The sequence below is a fragment of the Phoca vitulina genome, unplaced genomic scaffold (assembly GCF_004348235.1).
Source record: "Phoca vitulina isolate PV1807 unplaced genomic scaffold, GSC_HSeal_1.0 scaffold2, whole genome shotgun sequence".
Classification (NCBI taxonomy): domain Eukaryota; kingdom Metazoa; phylum Chordata; class Mammalia; order Carnivora; family Phocidae; genus Phoca; species Phoca vitulina.
The window spans coordinates 27882233-27908035 of NW_022589705.1; the positions used below are offsets into that span (position 1 = coordinate 27882233).

Sequence of the window (25803 nt, forward strand, 5' to 3'; positions counted from 1 at the left end):
TATTTTAGGATCTAGATTCTCTTAACAAGTAGACCAAAACACACCCAGGATCTAGTGGGTTTTTTTGTTTTCTTGTTTTGTGTTTTTGTTTTCCTTCCTTTGTTTTTTGCTTTGTCTGTTTGTTTCAGTTTTTTGTGTTGTTTTTTCTCTTTTTTCTTTTCTTTTCTGGGCAAAATGATGAGATGGAGGAATTCACCCCAAAATAAAGAACATAAGGTAGAATTCACAGCCAGGGATTTCATCAATACAGACATAACTAAGATGTCTGAACTAGAATTGAAAACAATAATTATAAGGATACTAGCTGGGCTTGAAAAAAGCATAGAAGACACTAGAGAATCCCTTACTACAGAGATAAAAGAACTAAAATCTTGTCAGGCCAAAATTAAAAATGCTATAACCGAGATATAAACATAAATAGGTGGCATAAAAACAAGGATGGATGAAGCAGAGGAACAAATCAATGATATAGAAGATAAAATTATGGAAAACAATGAAGCCAAAAGGAAGAGGGAAAGAAAGGTAATGAACCATGAAGGTAGAAGAAGGGAACTCAGCACCCTAGTAAAATGTAATAACATTCATATCATAGGAGTCCCATAAGATAAAGAGAGAGAGAAAGGGGCAAAAGGTGTATTCCAACAAATTATAGCTGAAAACTTCCCTAATCTGGGGAAGGACACAGACATCAAAATCCAGGAAGCACAGAGAACTCCCATTAAATTCAAGAAAAGCCCACCATTAGAAAGGCATATCATAGTCAAATTCACAAAATACACAGACAAGGAAAGAATCCTGAAAGCAGCAAGGGAAAAATTAACCTACAAGGGAAGACAGATCAGGTTTGTAGCATATCTGTTCACAAAGACTTGGCAGGCCAGAAAGGAGTGGAAGGAATTATTCAGTGTGCCAAATGGGAAAAATATACAGCCAAGAATTCTTTATCCAGCAAGGCTGTTATTCAGAAAGGAAGGAGAAAAAGTTTTCCAGACAAACAAAAACTAAAGGAGTTCGTGACCACTAAACCAGTCCTGCAAGAAATTTTAAGGGGAACCCTTTGAGGGGAGAAAAAAGACCAGAAGCAACAAAGACTAGAAAGAACCAGAGAACATTACCAGAAACACCAACTCCACAGGTAACACAAGGGCACTACATTCATATCACTCAATAATCACTCTGACGTAAATGGACTAAATGCTCCAATCAAAAGACACAGGGTATCAGAATGGATAAAAAAGCAAGATCCATCTAAATGCTGCCTACAAGAGACTCATTTTAGACCTAAAGTCACCCGCAGATTGAAAGTCAGGGGATGGAGAACCATCTATCATGCTAACAAATGTCAAAAGAAAGCCAAAGTAGCCATACCTATAGCAGACAAACTAGATTTTAAAACAAAGACTAAAACAAAAGATGAAGAAGGGCATTTTATCATAATTAAGGGGTCAATCCATCAAGAAGATCTAACGATTGTAAATATTTATGCCCCCAACTTGGGAGCACCCATATACATAAATCAATTAATAACAAACATAAAGAAACTCATTGATGATAATACAATAATAGTAGGGGACTTTAACATCCCAATTACAGCAATGGACAGATCATCTAAGCAGAAAATCAACAAAGAAACAATGGTTTTGAAGGACATACTGGACCAAATGGACTTAACAGATATAGTCAGAACATTTCATCCTAAAACAGCAGAGTACACATTCTTCTCGAGTTCACATGGAACATTCTCCAGAATAGATCACACACTGGGTCACAAATCAGCCCTCAACAAGTACAAAAAGATCGAGATCATACCATGCATATTTTCAGACCACAATTCTATGAAACTGGAAGTCAACCACAAGAAAAAAATCGGAAAGACCTCAAAAACATGCAGGTTAAAGAACATCCTATGAAAGAATGAATGGGTTAATCAGGAAATTAAAGAAGAAATTTAAAAAATACATGGAAGCAAATGAAATTGAAAGCACAACAGCCCAAAACCTTTGGGATGCAGGAAAGGCAGTCTCAAGAGGAAAAGTATATTACAGTACAGGTCTACCTCAAGAAGCAAGAAAAGTCTCAAATATACAACCTAAACTTGCACTTCAAGTTAAGCACTAGAAAAGAACAGCAAATAAAGCCTAAAGCCAGCAGAAGAAGGGAAATAATAAAGACTAGAGCAGAAATCAATGATATAGAAACAAACAACCCAGTAGAACAGATTAACAAAACTAAGAGCTGGTTCTTCAAAAAATTAATGAAATTGATAAGCCCCTACCAGACTTATCAAAAAGAAAAGAGAAAGGACCCAAATAGATAAAATCACAAATGACAGAGGAGAGATCACAACCAACATCACAGAAATACAAACAATTACAAGAGAATACTATGAAAAATTATATGCCAACAAACTGGACAATCTGGAAGAAATTCCTAGAAACTTACAAACTACCAAAACTGAAACACGAAGAAATTGAATACTTGAACAGACCCATAACCAGCAAAGAAATTGAATCAGTAATCAAAAATCTCTGGGCTGAATGGCTTCCCAGGGGAATTCTGCCAGGCATTTAAAGAAAAGCTAGTACCTATTCTTCTCAAACTATTCCAGAGAATAGAAATGGAAGGAAAGCTTCCAAATTCATTCTACAAAGCCAGCATTACCTTGATTCCAAAAACCCCACTAAAAAGAAGAATTACAGGCCAATATCCCTGATGAACATGGATGCAAAAAGTCTCAATAAAATACTAGCAAATCAAATCCGCAGTACATTAGGAGAATTATTCACCACGATCAAGTGGGATTTATTCCTGGGCAGCAGGGCTGGTTCAATATTCCCAAATCAATCAACATGATATACTACATTAATAAAAGAAAGGATAAAAACCATATGATCCTCTCAATAGATGCAGAAAAAGCATTTGACAAAATACAGCATCCTTTCTTGATAAAAACCCTCAACAAAGTAGGGATAGATAGAACACACCTCAACATCATAAAAGCCATATCTGAAAGACCCACAGCTAATATCATCCCTAGGGGAAAAACTGCGAGCCTTTTCCCTATGGTCAGGAACAAGACAAGGATGTCCACTCTCACCATTACTATTTAACATAGTACTGGAAGTCTTAGCCTCAGCAATCAGACAACACAAAGAAGTAAAAGACATCTGAATAGGCAAGGAAGAAGTCAAACTTTCACTATCTGCAGACAATATGATACTCTATGTAGAAAACCTGAAGGACTGCACCAAAACATTGCTAGAAGTTATACATGAATTCAGCAAAGTGGCGGGATATAAAATCAATGTGCAGGAATCTGTTGCATTTCTATACACCAATAACAATGAAGTAGAAAAAGAAATCAAGCAATCAACCCCCTTTGCCATGGCATCAAAACCAATAAGATACCTAGGAATAAACCTCACTAAAGAGGTAAACTAGGTATTTACCCAAAGGGTACAAAAATACAGATTCAAAGGGATACATACACCCCAATGTTTATGGCAGCATTATCAACAATAGCTAAACTATGGAGAGAGCCCAAATGCCAATCGACTGATGAATGGATAAAGAAGATGTGGTGTATATATATAATAGAATATTACTCAGCCATCAAAAAGAATGAAATCTTGCCATTTGCAATGACATGGATGGAGTTAGAGTGTATTATGCTAAGTGAAATAAGTTAGGGAAAGACAAATACCATGTCATTTCATTCATATGTGGAATTTAAGAAACAAAACAGATGAACATACGGGAGGGAGGGAAAGAGAGAGACAGAGGGAAACAAACCATAAAAGACTCTCAGAGAACAAATTGAGGGTTGATGGTTGGAGGTGGGTGGGGGATGGGGCTAGATGGGTGATGAGTATTAAAGAGGACACTTTTTGTGATGAGCACTGGGTGTCGTTTGTGATGTCTCACTGATTTCTACTCCCAAAACCAATATTGCACTGTATGTTAACTAAGTAAATTTAAATTAAAAAAAAAAATAGCTACAGGATTCAAAAAAAAAAAAAAAAAAGAAGAAGAAGAAGAAGAAAATAAAGAAAAAGAACAAGAAGCTACAGGATATCGTTATGGGTGTCACATTGGCATACTGGCTGTAGTTGCTTCCCAAGTGCTCAGCATGCCACATGCATGTCTCAGATTGGGCAGTCAGAGTAGAGAACCTGCATATAATCTCCTAATCACCTGATGAACTTTGCCTAGGATAGGATGCCAGGCAGACCTTCTGAGTCCTGTTTTATTTATGAGGAATTTACATTGAGAGTCATGTAAGGACATAGGCCTTAATTTATTTACACTTGACTAAAGTAGAGGTCACACAATAGAAGAACTGCTACTAAACTGGCATTATATTGAGTACTTTGCTTTTAGCTTAACCACTTATCAGTATTCCTTGACATTTTCCCCATTTTCACTCACCTGCTATGTGTCTAAAAGTGGTTTCTGTTCATGTTGTGAAAAGTCTAATTTTCGACTGCTTATAGTTGTGTGGTATGGTAGAGTTAAAGTCTCTATGCCTACTTGGGTTACATCCAAGCATTTATACATTGACTAAACTATCATTGAACTCTTTAAGTCTTCACAATGTAGAAATCCAGGCCAAAGGTTTTCATGGTTTTAGAGAGGTCAGTATACATACGGTTTTCAAGAGTTTCACAATGCCTCTCATTAGCAGGTATATATACACTGTGTAGTTAGTTTCATATATACACTGTGTTGGCGCTATATATATACACACACACACACACACACACACACACATACTGTGTAGTTGCATATATATACTGTGTCCATCTTACATATACTGTGTAGTTACATATACATACTGTGTCAAGTCTATATGTATATACACACATATATCATATACATATATATACACAGTATAGTAATCATTCAAGCTGAAGTACATTAGGTGATACATTAGACCATCTTCAAAACTATAATGATTTTTAAAACAGAAATAGCTTTCCAGAAGTGCTTTCTTTAACCAAAGTGGAAAAATGCATTATATATGTGTGTGTATATATATATACACACACATATATATGTATACATATTTATGTGATTATAAAAATAATTCAGTCATTGAAAAGAAATTCATAATATACATAAAAGTATAAAAATAAAATATAACCTCTAATCCTTTGAAACTAGCGAAACAATGTGTGGAATACACTTTGTTATAAAACATATTGCTGAGCTAGAAACACTGTTAATTTTGGATTATATATTCTTCTGGGAATACATATTTATTTATATATTATTGATTTATAAGGCTTTTTTTCAGGAACAGAATATTACACACCATGAATTATTCTTAACTGACATTTCCAAATTTATCTACAAACAATAAATTTATTGGAAAGCAGTTTGGAGGATGCACAAGAAATTCAGTTCTTCTATATACAAAGTTCACAAAACATTCAATTGTCCCTGAAACTCTTTTTAGTTCACTGGAATAAATGATAGATGGCATTGATCATAAGAAAAAGCAGCTGGTTTCTCAGCACTAGACCGATTTCAAAGTAGCCCTGCTCTACTGTCACTTTCAGTCTCAGCTATATTCATAGAAAATAAAGTCATAAACTTTGTCTTGAAATTGGAACCACTTTTACATTCATGGAGAAATGAGTAACTCCAGACCTTATCAACTACAAAAAAGTTATCAAACAGAAATTTAAGGAGACAAGAGGAAAGACACACAGAATCAATGAGTTCTTGACTAGTATCTCCCAGATTAGAGTGGAATATAATTACAAACTCTTTTGACACACTGATCAGTCATTTTAGGATCTGAGACTATTTTCTTTTGGCTTGGGTAAGAATTCTAATTTATATTGTCTAGGGATCCCCCAAGTGCCCCAATTTTATTAGATAACTTTGACAGAGAAGAGGTAGCAGTTTGAAGCATGTTTGTTTTCTTTTGCTTTGTGATCAAGATAGATAATTAAAGATCTCAAGGGGCCTTTATATTAATATAAGGACTTCTAAGGGAAAATTTTTTAACTTTTCAATTAAAATATAACATAGAAACTGTAAAATGCCCAGCTAAAAAGTATATAGTCAGTGAAATATCACAAAATGAACATATCTCTATAATTATAACCCAGATCAAGAAAACAAAAGCCCTTTTTTCCAAGAAAGGTAACATTCACAGGTTATGGGGATTAGGCCATGAATATATCTTCGATAGGCCATTTTTTTTAAAGATTTTATTTATTTACTTCACAGAGAGAGACACAGCAAGAGAGGGAACACAAGCAGGGGGAATGGGAGAGGGAGAAGCAGGCCTCCCACCGTGTGGGGAGCCCGATGCAAGGCTCGATCCCAGGACGCTGGGACCATGACCTGAGCCGAAGGCAGACGCTTAACGACTGAGCCACCCAGGTGCCCCTGACAGGCCATTTTTTAAATCTATCACACTATTCTAGTCTGAATGAGCACTTATGATATTACAGTAGCTATATTACAAATACTTCTGCTATGATTATTCTGCTTTGTTGGTAAGTGCATACATGCCCATTGGATATAAAATTAGGAGTGAAATGGGCAGGCAACTGGCTACTTATGTTCACCTTTAGTAGATGATTCCAAACACTTTTTCAAAATGATTTTAAATCATCCTCACAATTATAATGATTTCTGAAAGGAATCTATTTAAAGTCCCCCCCCACCCCGACCCAGCTAGGCTTACAGAAAAAACTCACAGGTGTCTGTATTTGGCCCTAACTCTTTGTTTTTCTAGGTCATGGTGCCCTCCATTCTTAGAAAGTAGACCCCAACTATAAAACATATTCTCTAGTCTGACCGCAACCCACAACCTGGACGAGCCCCAGACAGAGCCCTCAAAAAACCGGCCTCTTCCTTCTCTACCTGGCTAAGAATTGACCCCCTCCCCACACTCCAGCCATGGGCACAGATTCAACCTTCTCACATCTTGCAAAACCCCTTAAAAGGCCCAGCCTGACAGAAACTCAGGGCGGACATCTCTCTTGATGTTGGCCCCTCTCCTCCCTTGGAGAGTGAATAAACTGTCCTGCTTGTTGCTCTACTCTTTGTGCAATTCTTCACCACCCATGTCACTGGCCACCCTAACGTTTTCTAAAACAGAAGTAGCTTTTCAGGAGTAGTATTTTTAGGCCATAACAATGTGTGTGTTTAGTTGTCCTATTCATAGTAAATATATCTGCTCACAAATGACATATTCCTGCAAAACAGCAGAATAATGTGTGGAATATTTTGTAATAAATTTTGTAATAAATACATATTTCTGATTCAACAGGCTGTGGATGGAGAAGATGTTCGGTTACAGAGAAGGAGAAGAAGAGGAGGAAAAGACAGAAGGAAAAAGAAGGAAAAGATGATGATTCTGCCAAACTTCTCTGAAACATGCTGGGCATGCCATCTCAGCAAAAAGTGGCATCACTATAAAAGTAACAGCTCTCCTCAGCTACAAGGGGTTGATGCTGCTCTCCTTCAAGTTTGTTCATTACTCCCACAATGAAAAGGGTTCCTACATTGGAGAAGGATTTTTTCCTAAGTAGCTGGTCCAATCAGTGATCTAACTCTGGTGTTGAGGTTCTGGCTGGTGCACCTCAAGTAATATGCGAAGGCCCCTCTAACTACCAGACTCCAGGATGTCCCGAGAACTTGAACCCTTCAAAGAGCACTCAGGGGGAAACTTAGATCAAGGAAGTCAGAGCCTGTATACTTCCTAATATGAGCCTTTTTTCTTAGATTATGCTGTATCTATCAACTCTGCTGGTTTTGAGGGCCTTGGAGCTACAATAATGACAAAAGGCAAAATGCAAGTCAATTGCTTTTAATAGTGGGTTTTAACCAACATGATGCCACAGTCATAAATTGGAAAATTCCTTAACCTAAAATGAACTATCTTTGAAGAGTTTTGGAAATGTATTATGGGCACATTCAACTTTACAACAATCTACTCACATGCAATATTCACCATCTGGAAGCCAATGTCACGGGCCAAATTACCTATTGTTTTAATTTCACAGTTTGGACCTTAGGACCAAAGATGAATATGCTGTTTCCAGCTGGCCTTACTTACAAGGCACCAAGTCTGTTCCTAGGGAATGGGGCAAGCTGAGGAAGGACCCAGAGCTCAAGCTGTACCCACAGGCAGTACCTGTGGTGACCATCAGTGATGTGTCATGAAGTGAACATACAGAGCTAGGGATGAAAGGGGGAAAAAGGTACAGTCAGCTGAACAAGGAACTGGAGCGCCTCTTAGAGAGTGACATAAAAGATCCTTTCATCTTTTTCATATTTACAAATAGGTGATATCATCTTTGGAAGGAAGCTATTTTTGTTCTCTAAGTGTCCATTCTACAAATAGGAAATCCTCCTAAATTTTCATCTTAGTGGTCTGGTATTCAGCTCCCATAAGGTTGCTGCTGATAAAACACAGGCTGCAGAGAGCAGGAATCCTCATTATTGCTCCCAACATGGCCTCTGTTGTCACTCACTGTTTGGCGGCCTCCTTACCCCCCTGAAAATTTCATCTCTCCACTAGGCCTTCTCTGACATTACCCAGTGAGAAGGAGGAAGGGTGCCACATGATCATGCAGTAAGAGTGAGAGTCTAAATCCCTAGGGGATATTCTCTGACACCCATTCAGGCAGTGGGTAGCAGTACCTCTTCACAGCCAGGAGAAGGCAGAAGTCTAAGCCTCTCCTTGTATGGGAGGCTGGAGGTTAGTCCACAGATTTTACTGTGCTGTTGGGCTGGCATAAAGCACTTTGTCTAGAATTTTCTTTGTCTTGTCAGGTTGCCTCTTTCCTAGGCCTCTGACTAAAGAAAATGTGCTTTGATGAGGTTTTTGTTTGGGACCTCCCAAACAAATTGATATTTCTGGGTTGTCAGCTTTTCCAGCACCAAAACTGCTACACATCTAATTTGCCTTCTCTTCCCTTCCAGAATTTTCTAAGGTTCATGTTGCATAAAATAGGGCGGTTAGTAGTACTTAATGGGGGGGGGGAATAGGGAAAGCATTTCTACTTCATCTTTCTGGAAACAGAAGTCTTCTCTTCAACACTGAATATTTCTAATTTAAGGTAAAATAGAGGGGAAGAAAAAAGGAAAAGGGGCAGGAAAAAAGAAATCATCTCTTGACCCCATATTTCAATCACCACACAATCTTTTGCTCCTTTTCAAAGCAATATTTTGATAAATTGCATCCTTTTCTGTTTTTGAAAATTATGAAATATGATACATACATAAGAATGCTAGAATATAAAATATAAAATACGTAATATAAATATAATTTTAAAACAAATACCTATAGAAATTGAACATTCCTAAAAGCCTAAAGGTGTATTCCTAAAACCCTCACAACCCTGCTAGGAGCCAACCAATATCACCAGTTTCACAATTCCTTTCTAGGATTTTATCATGGATATCTGAGCCCTAAATAATATAATTTAGCTTGGCCTGCTTTCAAACTGTAAATGGAATTACATTGTATGTATTATTTTGTGTCTTGCTTCATTTGTTCAATAGATATTTGTAAAATTCATCTAGTCCGTTGTGTATATTGTAAACTATAAATATTGAGCTGTATGAGGATAATAATTTATTCATTCTATCATTGATAAGTATTTGGATTTTCAGGTTTATCTTTTATGAAATATTTTTAAGGATTTGTTGAACGTAGGTATAAAACTCCCTTGTGTAATAAAGTCAGAAGTGGAATTCCTACGTCATAGAGGATTTGTATCTAGTCTTTCTGGATCAGGTTTTTTTTTTTTTTTTTAAAGATTTTATTTATTTGACAGAGAGAGACACAGCGAGAGAGGGACTACAAGCAGGGGGAGTGGGAGTGGGAGAGGGAGAAGCAGGCCCCCCGCCCAGCAGGGAGCCCGATGCGGGGCTCGATCCCAGGACCCTGAGATCATGACCTGAGCTGAAGGCAGACGCTTAACGACTGAGCCACCCAGGCGCCCCTGGATCAGGTTTAACATCATTTCAGTCTCTCTTACAATCTACCTACTTATCAGCAGAATATGACTGTACTCCACATCAGACATCAGAATTTTTAACTTCTCTTAACATGGTGACTGTGTGCTCATATCTCATTGAGATGTTAATTGCATTTTCCTCACACAAATCAGATAGAACATCTTTCCATATGCTTGTTCGCTAGTTCTTTGTCCTTTTTTGTGAAAGGGCTGTTGATGTCTTTATACTGGGTAGTCTGTCTTTTCCTTGATTTGTATGATTTCTTAATTTATTCTGGACATGAGTTTTTGTTGGCTTGATCATTTGACAATGTCATTTCCCATTCTGTGACTTGCTTCGTTAACTCTTCTTACGGTGTTTTTCATGAAAAGAACTTTTTAATGTTAATGTCATCTAACAACATTTTATTTTATGGGTAGTGGAGCCTGTGTGTGTGTGTGTGTGTGTGTGTTCTGTATGAATTATTTTTCTTGTACTAAAATATTTATCATTTTCCCTTCCACATTTAGGTCCATAATCCACTGAGATTTTTTTCCTCATGTGGTGGAAAGTACAAGTGTAAAGTATTTTTCTGGAGGATCACTCATTTTCTCATCAATTTCCCCACCCTTATGAAGGGTTACTCTGTCATCTCTTACTATTTGTTTTAAAGATTTTAAGTATACCCAACATGGGGCTTGAACTTACAACCCTGAGATCAAGAGTTACATGCTCTATGGACTGAGCCAGCCAGGCACCCCCAGGGTTACCTCTGCCATAAGTTAAATGTCAATATATGAGTATACCTGTTTGGGGGCTCTCTCTTTTGGTCTATTTACTCACCCAGATGCAAATATTACAACATATTACTTACTAAAATTTTAATAAGTTTTTATTTCTGTTCTAACCAATCCTTCTAGAATGTACTTCAAAAGTACATTTGACTTTACTTGATCATTTGTGTTTCTATATGCATTTTAGAATCATCTTATACCCCAAACAATGGTTTATATTTTCACTGGGATTACACTGAATCCATTAAAAAATATTTCTATCAGCTTTACTTTGAAATCAACATTTATATTCATTTTGAAATTTTTTAACTGGATACAGAATTTTGGGTTGCCATTAGTTCTTACTCAGTACTTAAGAGATGTTTTTCCACTTTCTCTAATTTCTACAGCTTCCAGAAAGAAATCCCTCACATCTTCCATTTGTTTCTCTGTATGTAATGTTTGTGTTTCTCCAGCAGCCTTCAAGATTTATTCTTTATATTTAGATTTCATTACTCTGCCTATAGTGTGCCTAGTTGTGTTTTTCTTTGTGTTTATCCTGTTTGGACTTCCCTGAACTTCTGGATCTGTGGGTTATTGTCTTTCAGTAATTCTGGAAAGTTATCAGTCATGATCTCTTTTCTTTCCATTTCTTCTTTTGATATTCCAGTTACATGCACAATAGTATATGATTACTGAAATTGTGCTTTTCATTTTTAGCATTTTCCTCTAACTCTATCAGTAGTTTCCATTTCTCTATTGAACATACACATGTACTTGTGTGTGCTGTTCACTTCCCCCATTAGATCCCTTTACCCAATAATCACAGTGTTTTAAAGGCCCTGTCTGATTGTTCCAACACTTGGGCTATCTCTGTTTCTGGTGCTTGTTTTATCTCTTCACAATGGATAGTTTTACTTGATTTTTCTGTGTATCTCATTTTTTTTATTGAATGCTGGGCATTGTTTAAAAAATAGTTGAGATTGAGATAATATTTATACCTGGAAATAGGACCTCTTTTAGGTTACAATATTTGTGGCAAGCATTGATTCAATGCAGTTGTAGTTCAGTTGGCTCTGGGTTTTGCTTTTTCTATAGCTGTTTCAGTGTACCAGAAGCCTCAAATTTCTCAAATTTCTCTAGTGCAATTCTGCTACTACATTGTTCTTTATGTAAGGCCTGAAATGCCAGAAGGTTTGTCTTGGTATTACTGTTTCTCTCCCAGTTTTAGCAGCCCTGACATATCTATGTCACATGGGTCTTTTCTTTAGGCTCTTGTTCCTACCCCAGTGATAGGCTGCTGTTACTTGTAACCCAGTTCAAGGTTCCTGGTGAAGGCATGGGTTATCTATGTTCTCCAGGTATTGCTGTGCAACCACAAACTGTGGAATGCTCAGGTGGCCCGTCCAGCCTAGGGAGCTCCCTCATGTCTCATGCCCCCCACCAAACCTGCCTGATGGAGGCCACTTTTATGGTCTTTCACCAAACCTTGTGTAGCAAGATATTACAAAATAAGACTCTTTGTGTCTGAGTATTTTCACTAATCCCCAAGGTTGAGCACAGTAGGTTCCAAAAAACCCACAATTTCTAAAACAAGATACTAGACCATCTTTTCTGGAGTTCAACTAATAGAATATGAAAACACGTCATTTCAATTAAATTAAGCCTCATCAACCTCTATCAGTTTAGGAAACCATTTTGAGAATTCTTATTTTACCAATAATACATTCCTGTGACTGAGACTTATCGAATATAATTTTAAAAGATATTCTTCCTTGCAACAATTACAAACCACGGAATCTGGAAGAAAGTTCAAATTTATTTTTTCTTTCATTACCACATAATAATTTTTTAAAATCTTGTTTATATTCCAAAAAAACTAAATAGCTTTAGATACTTTTATTTTTCTAGAGTGACATCTTTATAACCTCATAAAAAAAATGAAAAACAAAAACATAAGTGGGGGTACATTTCTTGGATCCAGTTAGGAGAGAAAAGACTGTCCTTATTCATGTGCCCACCTTCCTCCTACCTCAGTGTCTGTGTCACAGAAATTACAGGGCTACTATACATAGTCCAGCTTGGGTTCAACACTCCTAATGGCCAAGTTTAATGTCAGGACCCATAAAAATCTGTCTCTGATATCACTGTATACACTTTTAGAGTTATAACAGATATTTCACTTCTAAATATTATATGGTTGTCTTTGCAAGATGAGTTCATACAATCCTGCTAGAGATTATATTTTTCTAGGTACACTTCCAGCTTGGTGTGGTCATGTGATTAAGTTCTATATATAATATGAACAGAAATATATGTATGTCACTTGTGGATCTGGGCCTGAGAACTTTGAACCTGTACTCCATGAATCTCTTTTCTTTCCTACTGTCTGGATCACAAATGTGGCAGCAGTCAAGTTTTGATCTTGCAGATGAATACAATGATTTAGTGGGTATAGAACAACAAGATGCAAAAAACCTGCATCCCTGAATGATCTTGTGGAGGAATGTTTCCATTCAAGCCAAGAGCAGAAGGACTATAGCATGCCTTCTAAGCTGTACCAAGAGCCTCCTGAATAAGCTTTCTCCAGTATCCCCTCTCTATTCTACCTCTTCTCCTGCCATCAAAGTGATGGACCTCAAGCACAGCTCTGAACATGCCTAATAATCTTCAAAGACTACATGCCCCCAGGATAAAGTCTATGACCGAGATTGCAATTGATCTTTCAACCTCATCCTCAAAGAGTTCATTGGCTACAGTGGACTCTGGCTGATTCCTAGCATTTACTCACTACCATTGCATATTTGCTCGTTCCCCTCCTTTGCTTTAAAATACAATTCATCCTAACTCTTTGATGAAATCAGAGTCATCCTTCAAGATCCAGCAGAAATGATACCCTCTCATGAAGCCATCTATAATTTTTTCAAGTATAATTAATTGTTGCTTTTAAGGAGACTCAAATATTTCATTTGTAACATTATATTAACACTGATCACTTCTCATTTTATTTACAGTATCTGCCCCTTCAAGGTACAGTTTCACCAAGAGTGAGAACTTTGCCTTGGTCATTTTTAAATATCCATTAACAATGGGTCCCATCTTGGGTTACATGCATTAGTAAAATGTGCCCTCAAGTGTTGAAGGTAAAAAAAACAAAACAAAACAAAACAAAACAAAAAAGCACCTCATTGCCCAACCTGAATACTCCCAAGGAAAGACAACTGAAAAAAAACCCAATAATCTAATTTCACCATGATATTACATAAGAAGAGTACATTTTAACATTTAATATTAGGAAGGAAAGTATACAAGCTCACTTTAAGGTCAACTTTCCAATAAAAATGTGATTAATAGCATTACATAATATATCAAAGGAAAAAGATTTTAAAGCTTCAATATGAAATTCTACTTATACAGTGGGTTACACTATTATGACACAAGTTTGTCATATTAGGAACTTAAAAAAGGTATGGAAGTGAATCTCTAATATCTAAACGCTGATACTTAGTTTCTACCTCATTATTGTCAGAATCAATTTCACAAATTGATGAAAGTTGGGTATGTATATATATATATATATATACACACACATATATGTACATATATATATACACACACACATCAATATATTGATGAAGCTGGGTAAGATTCTTAATATCTTCTCAATTCACTCAGAACATTCTGGACATAGGAAAACAGCTGATGAACCAGAGACCACATTGTTCTAGCAAAATAGCTCCTACCATATTCATCCAGAAGACAAGATGTCATAAAAAAGTAATTTAATTTCAATTCTTGTTCTATTGCTCAGTATAAGGGAATAAAATTTTAAGATGCATTAAAATGGTTCATCTGTATGCCTCAACTTTGTATGCCGGAATTATTGCTCATACTGAAACTCAAATATGATAGGAAGTGCCCTAACAGAAGTAAAAATTGGAAACTAAGATAAAATGTCTGTAGGGGCGCCTGGGTGGCTCACTCGGTTAAGCGGCTGCCTTCGGCTCAGGTCATGATCCCAGGGTCCTAGGAGCAAGCCCCGCATCGGCTCCCTGCTCAGCGGGAAGCCTGCTTCTCCCGCTGCCTGCCACTTCCCCTGCTTGTGCTCTCTCTCTCTGTCAAATAAATAAAATATTAAAAAAAAAAAAAGATAAAATGTCTGCAGCATTTGTCAGCTTCAAAAAATGGTGCTTATGGGGTAACTGGGTGGCTCAGTCTTTAGGGGTTGTGATCTCAGGGTCTTGGGACCGAGCCCCGCGCCGGCCTCCCTGCTCGGCGGGAAGCCTGCTTCTCCCTCTCCCACTCCCCCTTCTTGTGTTCCCTCTCTCACTGTCTCTCTCTCCGTCAAATAAATAAATAAAATCTTTTTAAAAAATAAAAAATGGTGCTTATGATTCATTTGCTCATTTTAAACATTTACTTTTGAGTTTTTATTATTTTATTTAAAGCAGAACCTCAAATTATATAAGCTTCACGATATCAAAACCCATAGAATAAGCAGAGTAAAAATCGAGAAAAATATGCAACAAAATCATAGTGATTATCTCTGGACTATTACACTAGTCTTTTTTTTTATGTAGTGTTCACTGATTCATTAGTTGGGTATAACACCCAGTGCTCATCAGATCATGTGCCCTCCTTAACGCCCATCACCCAGCTACCCCATCCCCCCACCGCCTCCCTTCCCCATCCCCCCCACGCCCTCCCTTCCGCATCCCTCAATTTATTTCCCTTTTTTTAAAAAAGCTGTTTTTTTTTTTTTTTAAGATTTTATTTATTTGAGAGAGGGGAAAGGGGGATAAAGGGAGAGGGAGAAGCAGGTTCCCCGTTGAGCAGGGAGCCTGATGCGGGAACTCCAGCCCAGGACCCTGGGATCATGACCTGCCCAAGGCAGATGTTTAACCAACTGAGCCACCCAGGTGCCACTATAATACTAGTCTTATACATATAATATGTAACTTATAATACTATAATGCTTATATAAGTATTTTCAATATGAAAAGAATATTCATGCTAACTACAAGAGTACTTTTTATAAAAATGAGTGAGAAAGGAAAGACAAAATAAGAAATGAGCAAGTAAATATTACAAAAAAACCCAAAAAAACCCACACAAACCCATTCAAACAAACAAAACCCAAAGCTGTCCTCTGACAAGGCACCCCGAGAGACAGGCAGCCGCCTGCCACCATGCTCCCGCATTCCCGCCCGCGGCTCTGTTTCTCGACTGAGGCCACGGAGCCGACTGCGCATGCGGCGCCGGCCGGGCTTGGGAGCCCAGACAGCCGAGGCGCCAAGAACCGCTCGCACCGGCGGCGCGCCATGTCTCACACGCCCCGCTCTCCCGCCTCGGCAAAACAGGCGAAAACCCCCGCAGTTAGAGCCGCAAACGCTGTGCGTGTACTTTCGATTCCGGTCCTCTGCACCCCGCCCCCCTTCACGGCCGCATGGCTGTAATATCCGGCAGCTCTCCCGCTTCCAAAGGGAACAGGCGGTTTCCTGAGAAGCCAGACGCAGGCGGAGCACGCGAGGGGCGAGCGAGGGGGGCTGAGAACTTGTCCCCTGACTGCAGCGCCCGCGCCATGTCAAGTTCGCTCCTAAACTTGGTTTTGCGTGCACATTTCGGTTAACAAACTAGCAAGAACAGCACAGGCCCAAGCGCAGGCTCCGCACTGCCCGCGGGAAGGCAGCGGGAGGCCGGCGCGGGGAGCTTAGCGCCGGCCGCTCAGCGTGTGCCGTGGACCCGGCGCCTGCGGGGGGACAGCGTTCGCGCCGCATCCCGGGAGGCGCCAATCCCCCTCAGGCCTCACCGGGAGCCGGGCGCGGGAGAAGGACCGCTGCCTGCCGCCTCGGCTGCGGAAGGGGACTGAAGCCTTTCTCCGGCTGGGTGGAGGCACCTCACCCCACTCCTCACCCAACCCCGCGGCAGGGGCTCGGGGTGGGGTCGCTCCCTCCTGGGGCAGGTCCTGCCTGCCCCCTGCCCGGCGCGGGGAAAACAGCCTGGATGGCCCTTGCATCACCGACCACTTAAATCCCAGAAGATTGTTTCTGGCTTATTTTGTATTAAGTATATTTAATTCCATAGATTCTACAAAGCTGTATTATATGGAACAATTCGGTCTCGTTTACACCAACCATTAAAAATATAATAAAGTTTACTCATGTTTATTTATCATGTACTTTTTAAATACATGGTCCATGCACAAACTACATCAGAACGACCTGTGGTAGTTGTTGCAAATACGGATTTGGGTCATTTTTAATCATCACTCTAGATGCTTCTTACGGACAATAACTATTGGAAATTGTTGATTACAGATCTAATAGAATTACCTCATTCTACTTGTTTAATTTGGAGTTAAAAACTTATTGGCTTGACTATTTCAACCCTCCTTTGCAGGAAAAACAAAAACCAAGCAAACAACCAACCAAACAAAACCAAACCTACAATTTTGTAAGCTCATTTACTCCTTCCCAAAGCTTTTTGAAATATTAACTCCAAGAACTCCATTTTCCTGAACTGCACATCAGTTCAAGGTAGCAATATTTGGTATTTTTCCTGCTTCTAACACCAAGAAAGGACTCATGTATTATTCCATACTACTCCTCAATAGCTAATGTAAAATAAGATACATTGTTCAGAGGAAGTCTGTTAAACCAATCAATGTTTTTTTCTGACAAAAGGATTTTTAGTTTATCTAGATTTCTTCGAACTTTACAACTTACATGGGCTTATTGACACATATGAACTCATGGCCTTACTTGCTTATTGGAGAAATAGTATATTGATACGGGGAATTTAAAGATAACCTATTAAGAAACTATGTCATTAACCAGTAATGAATCAAGAAGGAATACCTGTCACCCACAATATTGATAAAAACATTGAGGCTTACAGAGGTAAGATCCTTTTTCAAGCTCCCATAGGAGTGATTTGAACTGATCAGTTCAACTCTGATTCAACTGATCAGTTCAAATCAGTTGAACTCTGACAGCCTGACTCCAGAATGTGTTGGGACAGCCCTAGATGGCACTGGGTTCCTCTTGCCTGACATCCTCCAAGGGTGCCCTCCTAGTCAGCCCTTGCTGATGACTCTCTCCTGCTTGCTCTTCCTCTTGATGGGATGTGCCCTATCCTTACTTGAGAGAGAGCCAAATTCTTAATCTCTTCTCTCAAGATCACTTCTCCATCCAACCTGCCTCCAAAGCCCACAGATTTACTAAATCTGTCCTCAGCAAGCTCACAGATCACCTTCATTTTGTCTCTTAGAATACTCTCCGATAAGTTCAACCCCCAATATGCTGTATCCTCATTTTCTGCTCATTTTCTCCAGAGCACTTCCCACCGCCTAACATGCACATATTTCTGGTTTCTTAGTGCTTCGTGAGGCAGGAATTTGTATTCTTTTTTTTTTTTGAATCCTGGATACTGAGCATCTAGAATAATGCCCAGCACATAGCAAGTACTCCGTGTGTCTTTTTTGATGTAATACATAATGGCAAACCTAATGATATATCTGGTCCTTCTATGTGAACTGTCTGATTATATTTCATATTATTGATCATTGCCTCCTTCTTGACACCTACTCATCCTATGCTTCTGAGGCATGTTCTCCTGGAACTCCTAGGCCCTTCTCTGGCCTCTCCTTCTCAGTTTCCCTCACATCTTATTCTGTTTGTAGTAATACTCAAAATATTAGTGTTCTCAGGGCTCCATCATCAGTCCTTTGTTTTTCTCATTCTAATTTTATGCATCCTCTGGGCAAAGTGTTATAAGGACATTCCTACAGTTTCCATGCATAAACTACAGTCTTACAGATATACAATGAATGTGTATCTAACTTCCCAGGCAGAACTTTTTCCTGAGCTGCACATCAGTTCAAGGTAGCAATATTTGGTATCCTGTATGAACTGAAAATTTGCTTCTCATCTTACTGAGATGAGAACTTACTATGAGGAGATACAAATGAGCATGATAAACTGTGAATAAATGCTTTTCTAGCAGGAGATACATGTATTCAGGGTTATACAATTCCATTCGAATGTTCTAAGAGTATGCAAGTTATTAAACATGCCCCCCAAAAATTCAACATCCACTGAAAAGACACTATGATAATTTTTGTTACTTTTTGACATCTATTTAGTTATTCAAGTGAAAAACCTAGGAATCATTTAGATACCTTCTAATCATCTTAATCTTTTAAATCATTCTATATGCTGTTACTTTTCAATTTTAACTATCTTTACTAACTTGCTCCTTTTAGAAAGTTTTCTTGGGTCAGTCTTTCTTCAGTGATATCAGATTATCTTTCTTTTTTGAGTACAGTTAACACACAATGTTATGTTAGTTTCAGGTGTACAACTTAGTGATTTGACAAGTTTATACATTATGCTGTGCTCACTACAAGTATAGCTACCATCTGTCCTGTTACGTGGCTATTACAGTATCATTGACTGTAGTCCTTATGCTGTGCCTTTTATTCTGACTCATTTATTCCATAACTGGAAGCCTGTATCTCCCTCTCCACTTGGATTTTCCTTCTTTTTTATTTAGGTACTATCCTGTGCATATATATATCATTCTGCTTTCTCTACTCAGGGTACAATGATGTATTGTCTGTCTACTTCAATACAACATAAGTTCTAGAGTTATTCATGATTGCTGTGGAAGACACTAGTATTTATCTTGAGCATTCATTCTCTTCCTTTTCTCATTGAAAAAGAACACATGATTTTTACCTGGGCACATGACACATAGGTTGCAGTTACAATAAGAAATTAGAATTTCTAATTTAAGTAGAATAAGACATTATAATTAAAGAGACTAAACGCCCCGCGCTTCTTTGCAGATAATATTGCCAGGACATGTAATTCTAGTAAATAATTATAATGAGATGTTATTATGCATAATCAATCATCTAGGCAATGTACTTAAAGGGAGGAAACAATCCCTCTTTTTCCCTATACTCTTCTGCTGAGTGCAAGGTACATGTGAGGGTAAGAAAATTTTACCCAGGAGGTGGCATGTTAAACAACAGCTAACCAGCATATGAAAGGAACCAGGGCCTCTGATGCTACATAAAGCACAACCAGGGCTTTTCAACTCTTATAAGAGAGGAGGAAAAAAACACATTAGGCCACCCAGGCCAGCTGAATGGGTGCAAACTGCACATGCATTGGACTCAAAAGTGAGGGGAGCTGGGGACTGTGAACAGGACAACTGTCAACAAGGCCTAATCATAGGAGCAAGCTCTTAGGGGTATAAAGTATCGACCCAATTCCAAGACCTGACCTATAGAAAAGCACATACTCTCCTTGAAGGCAAAGCAGGAGGAATCAGATCTCAACCCCAGCTGGCTGACAAGGGGTTTCATCCAATAAAACAAGCCTAGGACCTAATCAGAAAGTAGGTCCAAAAGGGGGATGACTATAACCCATTTGCAGCAGCTCTTTCAGAATAATTTTGGGAAGTGGCTTCCCTCTACCCTAAGACAATGCAGGTGGTTGGGGCCATGCTGGAATTTCACAGGCAGGGAGGACCCCTGGGAGCAAGTGGTGGGTGGGAACAAGGCATCCAGCACTAATCACAAACCCTGGCTACCCAGTGGGGAATATAGCACCTGAAGGCAGAATTGGAGTTAGTGACATTGCCAGGGAGGGGCGGGGCCTGATGGCCCGGTGATCCTCCAATAAGTGAGACCTGGGGGCCCTGGCTGCTGGAAAAGTCTGGGACCTCAGTAGTGAGCAAATCCAAATGGAGACTGTTGCCAGTTTAAAGCCACCCCCTCTGAATGATTTTCACCAAGTGGGCTTCCTCCACCCTGGAGTCTATGAGGGGGCTGAAGATTGGCCCAAGCCCCACAGACCAGAAGGGCTTAGCCTGCCCCAAGTCAGCTGAGGAGTGGCCTACTGCCTATGTGGGGTCCCGGCGGGTCGGGGTAGCCAGGCACCTGGGGAGCCGGGCAAGTGTTGGCAGAGGCTGACTCACAGGACACACTCCTGGGAGTACAAGGCATCTGACTAATTCCAAGCCCTGAATTACACAAAGGTGCATATTCCCCCTGAAAGCAGAGCTGGAGAAATTTGGACTGCCTTACCTGGTTCTGGATGGCCTGGCTAGTGCACTGATCCTCCATTAAGACACTCCTGGAAGAGAAGCCGGGACTCTATCAGGCAGCAGGTTTAAATGGAACCTGCCACCCATTAGCACCCGAAACCTCAGAAGGATTTTCAGGGGATGGGCTGCCTCCAGCCAGGAGGATACGCAAGGAGTCGTGGACAGTGTGGCTTTACTGTTCTGGAGAGCCTCTGTGCCCCAGGCCGGCTCACTGAATATTTAGTGCGCATGCGCAGTCTGAATGCGTGCTCAGTCTGCAAAGAGCCAAGAACCAGCTGCAGATAATTGGCCAACCAGGCAGCTGCCTATCGCAAATTCTACCTACCCAGTGGGGAACAGTTCCCCTGAAGCCAGAGCTGGGGCAATCTCCAGTGCCTTTCCAGGTGGGGCGGGGCTGCCTGGACGAGTTTTCGTCCGGTAAGAGACTCCTGGGAAACTTGATTGCTGGAGAATCCTGGGACCCTATCAGGCAGCCAGTCCGAATGAGGACTCACTGTCGCCAGTTTAAAGCTACTGCCTCAAAAAGGTTTCAGGTTATGGGCTGTCTCTGCCCTGGAAGCTACGGAGGTGACCGGATGGGCCGGAGTTCTGCAGGTATGAAGGGCCCTGGCTGTCCAAGGTTGGCTGATGGGATGCTTACTGCTCATGCGCAGGCTTTGCACCACAGCACAGGAACGGTGCAAGTGCCGGGAGAAGTCGGGTCTCAGGAACAGGCTTTTGAGGGTGCAAGGCATCTGCTTAATCCCACGCACTAGGTACCCCATGGTGAATATCCTACTGAATATCCCTGGGAGTCCTGGTTCCAGAAGCCTGGGTCTCCATTAGGCAAGAAGGCCACATGGGGGCTGACTGTTGCCAGTTGAAAGCTGCTCGCTCAGAGTAATTTTCTTGGGAGGGACTTTCTCTACCCTGAGACTGTGCAAGTATTTGGAGACCAGCCTAAGCCACACAAGCATGGAAGGCCCAGGCTGTCCAAAGCCAGCCAATGGATTGCATAGTTCACAGGTATGTGCCTTTGCAGGACAGGGTAGCCAGAGGCCTGGAACAGAGTAAGTGTCCGGATATGCCAGGTCACAAAAATGGGCTTTTTGGGGGTACTAGACATCTGCCTCATTCCAAATCTTAAACTACACAAATGTGCATATTCTCTCAGAAGGCAGACCTGGAGGAATCTGGACTGCCTTGTCAGGCCAACTTGCCATGATAGCCTCCAATACAAGACACCTGGAACCCTTGATTGGTGGAGAAGCCCAGGACCCCATCAGGCAGCAAATCCAAATAGGGACTGACTGTCACCAGTTTAAAGCTCCCACCTCAGGAAGATTTGTGGTGAGCAGGTGATTGGAGACAGGCCCAAGTCTCTGGGGCCTGGAGGGCCTCGGCTGCCCAAGGCTGGCTGACAGGGTGTGTAGGCATGGGCCAGCAGGTCAGAGTAGCCTGGGACATGGATCAGGCAAGTGGAGGGAAAGGCTGGGTCACAGGAACAGGTCTTAGGGGCTCAAGGAATCTGCCTAATTCCAAGCTCTCACCTACACGAATGAGCCTATTCCCCCTGAAGGCAATACTGGAGGATACTATACTGCTGACTTGCCAGTATAGTCCAATAAAGTACATATGTGACTGTGAAGATGTGACTGACTTTCCAGTATAGTCCAATAAAGTACACCTTGGAGCTCTGGTGGGAGAAGCCTGGTACACAATCAATAGTAAGTCTAAATGGAGAATGACTGTAGCCCACTTGCAACTGCCACCTCAGAGTGGCACCTTTTGAGATATGGGCTCCTTGTATTCTAGAAGCTATACAGGTGTTTGGGCCCAGGCCCTAGATCCCCAGTCCTTGCAAGCCCCAGCTGCCCAGAGTTTACTGAGGGCGTATTATTACACATGCGCTTGCAGCTCATTTCAGGATTATCAGCGATGTGGAATATGGCAAGGGTTGGGAGAGTCTGATCACAGGAGCAGGACCTTGGGAAAACAAGGCATTTACCCAGTCATAAGCCCTAAACTAGCCACTGACTAATATTCCCCATGAAGGCGAAATGTGAGGTAATTGGCAGGGAGGGGCTGCGCTGATTCACCCTTGTTTCCTTCAACAGAAATACCTGGGAGCCCTGATAATGGGAGAAGCCTGGGACCCAATCAGACCGCAAGTCCAAATGAAGACTGACTGTTGCCAGTTTAAAGCTGCCACCTCAGAATAATTTTCGGTAGGTGTGCTCCCTCCATCCTGGAGTCTATACAGGTGGTTAGTTATGCACCCGAGCTCCACAGGTCTGGAGGGCCCCCGATTCCCAAAGCCCTTTGGTGGAATGTGTACTGTGCTCCTGCTGGCTGGAAGGCCAGGGTGGCCAGGGTAGCCAGGGACCTGGAACAGGGCAGGTATCTGGAGAGGCTGAGTCCCAGGAGCAGGATCTTGGGGGAACAAGGCATCTGCCTATTCATAAGCCCTAACATACCCAGTGGGTAATATTACCCCTGACGGCGAAACAGGAGCTTACTTGACTATCTTACAAGGGAGTAGACTGGCCATAGTGTCCTTCAAAAAGTGACACCTGGGTGCCTTGATGTGAGCAGGTAATGCCAACCTGGGTAACTTCCATTTCTAAAGGTCAACTTGTATCATATCATATAGCCTAATCATGGGATGAAAATCCAACATATTCCCAGGGATGAGGCAAATTTTTTCTTTGATTTAACCTGGAGCCTGATAACTAGTGTTCTATAGAGGGTCAACAGTTCTTACTGTTTTCTGCATGTGCTCGTGCTACCTCCATGGACTTGAGAATTAATTAGGATCAAACTTACACTCCCTCCCCAAGGTGCATTTTATGGGCTGTAACATATTAAGGGGATAGTACTCAGACCTGACCCAGTCCCAGCCCCTCCCCACTCTCAGTGGGATGGTGCTGAAGGTATCATAGGAAGGTATAAACCCTGGATACTCCCATTTCTCATGTCCAATCATATGCAAATATTGGACAAACTCATCAAAGAGCATCCTAAGGTGGTAGAGAAATAGACAGTGTTTAGTTGTTGAAATTGTTAAATACAAAACCCTGACTCTTGATAATTTAGGTGTTTTTCAAAGTGGACCCTTTCTGGTTTATAGAACTGCTTAATGAAATATTGTTTAATGAAGGACTTTTTTAAAAGATTTTATTTATTTATTTGACAGAGAGAGAGACAGCAAGAGGGGGAACACAAGCAAGGGGAGTGGGAGAGGGAGAAGCAGGCTTCCCGCCAAGCAGGGAGCCTGATGCAGGGCTGGATCCCAGGACCCTGGGATCATGACCCGAGCTGAAGGCAGACGCTTGACAACTGAGCCACCCAGGTGCCCTGCTTAATGAAGGATTTAAAAAGAAGTCTGAGGAGTTGCATTTAGAGATATATTGACTAAAAGAAGAAATTGAAACAACTGAAAATATAAGTGGTTCTGGATTTCAAAGGTCGTAGACACATCTGACAGTGTTGTAATTGTTTCACTACCTGACTGCTAAGCTGTTTGGTGTTGGGATAAAACTTTTCAGCTCACCGACAGGGGCGCCTGGGTGGCTCAGTCGTTAAGCGTCTGCCTTCGGCTCAGGTCATGATCCCAGAGTCCTGGGATTGAGCCCCACATCAGGCTCCCTGCTCCGCAGGAAGCCTGCTTCTCCCTCTCCCACTCCCCCTGCTTGTGTTCCCTCTCTGGCTGTCTTTCTCTCTGTCACATAAATAAAACCTTTAAAAAAAAAAAAAAACTTTTCAGCTCACCGACAAAACAGGCTTGTATTTCCTGGCATGGATATTATAAAATGAAGCATCTTTTGTTTTATTTTTTTTAATTTTTATTTGTTTTAAAGATTTATTTATTTGACAGAGAGACTAGTGAGAGCAGGAACACAAGCAGGGGGAATGGGAGAGGGAGAAGCAGGATTCCCACCAAGCAGGGAGCCTGATGCGGGGTTCCATCTCAGGACCCTGGGATCATGACCTGAGCCGAAGGCAGATGCTTAATGACTGAGCCACCGAGGTGCCCTTCATCTTTTGTTTTAATAGTATAATACTGTGGCTCATTTTTGAAGTCTGTATGTCATGCTACTTTCATTCAACAAAAGTTCAAAAATAAATGATTCAAAAACTATTAGTACATTATAATAATTACTAATATTATTAATATTTTGTTATTTTGGTTAATTTCTCTTTTCATATTTCATACACATTTGTAAAGTCTATTCATGATGAAAGGATATACAAAGACCTTATTGCAGAGCTTTCTTCTTTATATAAATGTTCTAAATACAAGTTGTTAGAACCGTGGACTTAGAGACACCATATCCTAATCAAATGACTTACCTGTTTTTGTCCAATGGTCATAGTGTGAAAACAGTGTAGGGGAACAGTACAATGAACACTTTCAAATATGTTGGAATCAGGGATGCCTGACTGGCTCAGTTGGTAGAGCATGTGACTCTTGATCTTGGGATTGTAAATTCAAGGCCCATGTTGGGTAGAGAGATTACTTAAAAATAAAATCCTTTAAAAAAACATTGGAATCCACCAAAGAAATACAAACAATTATAAGAACATATTATGAGCACCTATATGTCAGCATTTTAGACAATCTGGAAGAAATGGATGCATCTCTAGAGATGTATAAACTACCAAAACTGAACCAGGAAGAAATAGAAAACCTGAACAGACCCATAACTACTAAGGAAATTGAAGCAGTAATCAAAAATCTCCCAACAAACAAGAGCCCAGGGCCAGATGGCTTCCCAGGGGAATTCTACCAAACATTTCAAGAAGAATTAATACCTATTCTTCTGAAACTGTTCCAAAAAACAGAAATGGAAGGAAAACTTCCAAACTCATTTTATGAGACCAGCATTACCTTGATCCCAAAATCAAAGACCCCATCAAAAAGGAGAATTATAGACCAATATCCCTGATGAACATGGATGCAAAA

At 40.5% G+C, this 25803-nt stretch overlaps 2 protein-coding genes across 2 annotated transcripts in view; one reads left to right on the forward strand and one right to left on the reverse strand.

The window, feature by feature from the left end:
- The window catches only part of LRRC8B (leucine rich repeat containing 8 VRAC subunit B), a 278771-nt gene extending 257734 nt beyond the window's left edge, over positions 1-21037 (reverse strand). Inside the window, exon 1 of the mRNA XM_032424283.1 lies at positions 20839-21037. The gene's annotated coding sequence lies outside the window, so the exon portion shown is untranslated. The remainder of the gene's footprint in view (positions 1-20838) is intronic.
- Positions 1-25803, forward strand: part of LOC116644604 (guanylate-binding protein 7-like) — a 50618-nt gene that overhangs the window by 3117 nt on the left and 21698 nt on the right.